At 61.0% G+C, this 5,050-nt stretch overlaps 1 non-coding gene across 1 annotated transcript; it reads right to left on the bottom strand.

Moving 5' to 3' along the window:
- Window positions 1–4,956: 4,956 nt before the first annotated feature.
- Window positions 4,957–5,050, bottom strand: TRNAI-UAU (transfer RNA isoleucine (anticodon UAU)). The gene is made up of 2 exons: window positions 5,013–5,050; window positions 4,957–4,992 (listed from the first exon to the last, which is right to left on the bottom strand). It is a non-coding gene; the product is annotated as a tRNA-Ile (tRNA).

Raw genomic sequence — 5,050 nt, 5'->3', positions numbered from 1 at the left:
CCCGCTAGGGAAACGGGGACTAGCTTTCCACGCCAGTGAGAGGACGGTGCCGTGCCCACAGGAGTCGCCCAGGCTCAGGGCAGCCCCAGGTGTCTCCCCTGCAGGAGTCCCGGCTGCCAAACTCACCGCTGGGCCACCAAGGGACGTGCAGACTGGTCTCTCGTGGCACCCACTAGCCCTGTCCAGCCCTGCCCCACAGAGCCCAGCCTTTCCATAGCTCTTCTCCTAGCTGATATGCTCTACAGCAGTCAGGAAATACCTCCTGCAAGCCTTACCGTAGCGGCTGAGATTCCTGAGCGTTGGGAACACGTCTGGCCACAGGTTCTCCATCTTTGCGCCCCCTCACGCTCAATGAGGCCCTGTAGCAGGAGGGGGAGGAGGAAACTTCTCCTCCTCCTCCTTTGCACTTCCCCAGGCAGGCTCCAGCAGTGTTGCGTGGCCTGCCTTCGCCCTCTCGTTGCGCTGCAAAGCAGCTCCTCCAGAGAAGAGCGGTGGCGAGAGCAGCACCCGAAAGCTGGGCTTGCCCAGGCCTCGCAGGGAAGTGCAGGGAGGGGCCCCGTGGCGGGAGGGGAGCTGTGGCTGTGATGCGGCATGTCCCACTGTGACCCCAGCCCGCGTCACCAAGAGGCTGCCAGGCCTCCCGCGACACCCTCCCCCAGACCCTGCCAGGCTTTGCCCACCTCAGCCAAGGGCAGCTGCGCTGGCTGTTTTGGGGTGCTGCCCCCACCCCACGCCGTGGCGCAGCGAGAGCCATGGCGGGGGCGGGGAGGGGGAGCTCACCAGTGTGGTGGCCCCAGATGGGGACGCTGCGCTGCCATTGCTGGCCGCAGGGGCTGTGCTGAGCTCTGCCCTGAAGGAAGGAAGGAAGGGATAAAGGAAGGAAGGAATAAAGAGGAGCCTCGGCAAAGCAAGGGCTGGTGCTGGTTAGGTATACCACAGCCTCTCTGGGTTCTGGAGTCTGGAGTCTGCCTGGGCTCTGGAGTCTGGCTCCGTCTTCTTTACTCCCCCCATCGCATATTTAGACACACCGACAAGAGCCCCTCTGGGCCTTTGCGTCTCCCGCCTAAACAATCCCAGCTCTCTCAGCCTCTGCTCGTGTGACGGATGCTTCAATCCCTCAAGCCTCTCGGAGGCCTTTTGCTGGACTCGCTCCGGCATGGCCATGTCTTTCTTGTACTGGGCCCAGCGCTTGTGGTACAGGTCTCTCGCTGGCACCTGCTGGACGGCTGCTTGACCTTCCCTCATCACGACTCTAGGTGGAACTAGAGCTCCAAGCGCCCTGTGCTCAGGAATGGCTGACAGAGCTCGCTGGAGCCTGTTAGAGCTTGCGAGAGGTCACAGCCTCCTTTGGCTCAAACTGCTGCACCTGTGTGCTGCCTCGGTGAGCTGTGCTCTCAGCAACGGCTACTTCCTTTCCCCCCGGGCACTGTCCAAGAGTCCGCCAGGACCGTCTCCAAACCGTGCCAAAGGCCGTGCGAATGCAAAATCGGGTCTGGGAGCGTTAAGCGCCACCCCTTGTGCACCAACATCTCGCTGCACTGAGGAACACCTGTGCCATGGCTGAGTGTGGGGGGCAGGTGGGCTTGTTTCCAGGGCTTCTTTCAAAGTGACCGGAGTTGTCCAGGACGTAACAGAACCAAGGGCTGGCTCAGGCTGTGACTATCAGCAGGGCCTAAGCACTGGTTGTTATTGCAAGTCCCCTGTGGCGTAGCAGCAGGACGCGACACCTGGGTGCTGTCAGGGCCCTGAGGGCCTCAGTGGCCCTGACCAGCAATGCTCCACACACCCTGCCCATGGGCCCAGGAGCCCATTTCAGCTCCTCCCTGGGCCTTCTGGCCCCGTCTGCACCAGGAAGCATGGGAAGGGTCTCTCATTGGCATGTGCAGAGCAAAGCTTCACTGCAGAGTCGCCTGCTCCTGCCTCTGTGGGACTGGGTAGTGCAGGGATCTTAGGACTGAAAGACAAGGCAGCTCCTGCGGCAGGTGAGTCACGTCCCGCAGACCCAGAGACCTTTTCTCTGTCACCCAGCGCCTCCCAGGAGCCCTAAGGAAAGGGTATTCTGCAAGGGGATTTGGCAGAAGACAGGGCTGCCCTGGAGCTGGCTGCACAGGCAAGCCCAGGATGGCTGTTGTTGCAACAGAGGAAACGCCCTGTTCCTCGTGCCTGCTCAGAGCTCCTGTGCGTCTGATAGGGTCCCCTTCCTTCCACGCTGCCCCCCAGGTGAAAGGCCTCGCTTGCTGTGGCAATAGGGTTAGCCCTAACCCTAAGCCTTTCCCTGGCTGGGAATCGAACCCAGGCCGCGGCAGTGAGAGTGCCGAATCCTGACCACTAGACCACCAGGGAGGAGAGGCCCAGCCTGCCTGTGCACCCACCGGTGGGCACCAGCCCTGCCCTGCAGGGGACCAACCCCTCCAACCACAGCCCTCCACAGCCGGTCAGGAAGACAAATTGCCGTGGCAGCCCGAGCCTTCCCAGGCAACTCTGCAGGCATTCCTCCTTCTTTCTGAGAACGAGGCCCTCAACCAGAGCCTCTGGGCAGCAGGCACCCTGCAGCGGGAAGGCCCAGGGAGTGCAAGGTGGCGGTCGGCGGGGAGGCTGGTCACTGCTGGACACAGGTTTGCACCTGGAAAGTCCCTGAGCAGAAAATCACAGCTGGGCACAAATCACAGCAGCCTGAGACAACAAAGCCCGACAGCACGGGCTTCAAACCCACCTCTCCAAGAAACCGGAGCCAAAATCCAGCTCCTTGCACCACTCACCTATACCCACCAGACTGCAACACTCCTGTCCTGGTGCATGGGTTGGGCTGGGGGAAGTCTGGATTGCCTCTCGCCAGGGGACCGATGCCCCTTCCGGCTGTCCTTGCAGCACAGTGCGAAACGTGAGCACGCTCTTGCTGCAGGTGGCAGCCAGCAGTGGGAGCGGGCTGCTTTCCGAGGGCAGGCAAGCAGGCTGCGAGGGACATAGCAAGGCCAGTGAGGCAGGGACCTCCCTGGCAGGGCACAGGCCCTCAGCACCCGAGCAAGAAGGGAGAGCTGGTTGAGTGTCAGGAACGAGGGCCAGGCACAGAGCAGTGGTTGCCAGCCAAGTCCAAAGTGCTGAGACGGGTCTGAGGCCAAGCTCTGGAGCCCGGTCAGCCAGGGAAGGGCAGGGTCAGCGAGGTGCATGGCGGCCAGGGCTGGGCATGGCTGCAACGTAGCTCAGGCGAGGAGCAGCTCCCTTCTGCTGAGCCACCTCCGCCACCCAGCGCAGCACTCCTGCAGCTGCAACCTCTCGCCAGGACCTCTCCCAGCAGCAGGAGCAGAGCAAGTGGGGAAAGGACCGTCGCTCTTTGTGGAGGTGCACCCACAGGCTCACACTGCACCCCAGGGTGCGTGGTGGAGGGGACACTTGAGCAGAAAGAGCCAGGGCTGGGCACGGAGCAGTTCGTATCCCCTGTGATATGCACCTGCCTTCCCCCCTACACCACCCTCTGTCCAGCTGGCTACGCGGGGCCGCTCTTTGCAGAGTTGTCCTTTCCTCATCGCCAGCCCCTGGACATGCCCCGTAACTGCCTTCAGTCCAGTTCTTTGCCATCCCCAAGAACTGAGACTTCTGAAAAGGTGAATCTAGAGCGTGAGTTTGCCTCCCCTCTCCCAGGGAGGCACATGAGGGCTTGCGCTGTTCGGGTGCTGCTCTGCAAGGACACAGACTCGCATTTTCTGACTTCTCCCTGCTAGCCTGCCGTCACCTGACAGCTCTGGCTGCTCCGCAGGAGGGCAGAAGGCAGGAGGGCAGGAGGCAGGAGGGACAAATGGCCCGAGGAGGAAAGGCAATCACATGGGCAGCTGTGATCGTATAGTGGTTAGTACTCTGCGTTGTGGCCGAATCCGAGTCACAGCAATGGTTTTGCAAAGCCCGCCGGGTGAAAAGGAGAGTTGGAAAAGACACGGGAGGCACCCGCAAGGGTAGGCCAAGGGGTTTGTTTCCAAAGATGCCATGGCCTAGGGAGCTCTTCTGTGCTCTCTGTTCCAAACATTCAGTGGGCTCGTGCCTAAAATGATTTCCTGGTTTCTAGTGATCGTGCAGTGTCTTCTGCTGTGGGGCTGCCGTGACAGCTACCCCTGCTTCTGGGAAAGCAGTCAAGCTTCTCCGTTCTCCAGGCCAAGCTTGAGAACTGAGAGACTCTGCCTGGAAAGTGCCCAGCTTTTCACCTTTCCTTTCCCTTGCCCTTGCTCTCCGTGTTGCAGTCAGGGCACTCTCAGCTCCACACACAAACTGCCCTGCAGCCCCAGCCCACCCGCAACTGCCATCCCACGCCATAGAGACCCCCAACACAAGTAGCTCTTCCCTGGGAGAAAGAAGTCGCTTTTTTTTTTCTTCAGGGAGAGCGTGTGACTTTTCTGAGGTTATGCCACCATGCTGGAAGTCTTAAGTCCTGTTCCGGCCAAGCTGTAAGCTGGCTGTGGGAAAGAAACCCTCCCTGGAAAGGCAGAGCTGCCTTTCTCCCTTGCCTGCTGCAGAGTGAGAGGCGCTGTGAGGCAGCAGCTTTTGCCTGCAGCTCCACCGCAGTGCTCGCGTGTAGAGAGCCAGGAGTGCTTCCTCCTGGCCTGGCTGCAGGGGGAAAGGCTGGCTAGGAAGGCTCTGCCACAGTGAGGCTGGGCAGCTGGTGCTGGGAGAGTGTCCGCCTGGAGGGCAAATGCTGAAGAGCAAAGGAAAATGTTAGCATCTGCGCCCTGAGTGGGGTCTGGATCCTCTGCGGAAGAGAAGGGAGGAGAGCCCAGCTCTGCCTCCGGGGCCCCAAACCGAGTGCTATGCGGGCAGAGCCCAGGTCAAGCCTGGAACGGCCCCGAGCGCTTCTGGTGTTCCAAGGTGTCTGTATTGGCAGGTCCCGGGATGTCTGGCTTGAGACAGATGTCGCTGCTAGAAAGCTGCACCGCCCAAGGGAAGAGGAGGCAGTGCATGATCAAAAGCCCATGCTCCAGGTGAGGCTTGAACTCACACCCTCAGCATCCCTCCGCTTAGCACTGCTGTATAAGTACTGCGCGCTGGCCCATTGCGCCACTGGAGC

The sequence above is a fragment of the Struthio camelus genome, chromosome 10 (genome assembly GCF_040807025.1).
Source record: "Struthio camelus isolate bStrCam1 chromosome 10, bStrCam1.hap1, whole genome shotgun sequence".
Classification (NCBI taxonomy): domain Eukaryota; kingdom Metazoa; phylum Chordata; class Aves; order Struthioniformes; family Struthionidae; genus Struthio; species Struthio camelus.
The sequence above is the reverse complement of the archived record's forward strand: the minus strand, read 5'-3'. Positions and strand labels throughout refer to the sequence as shown.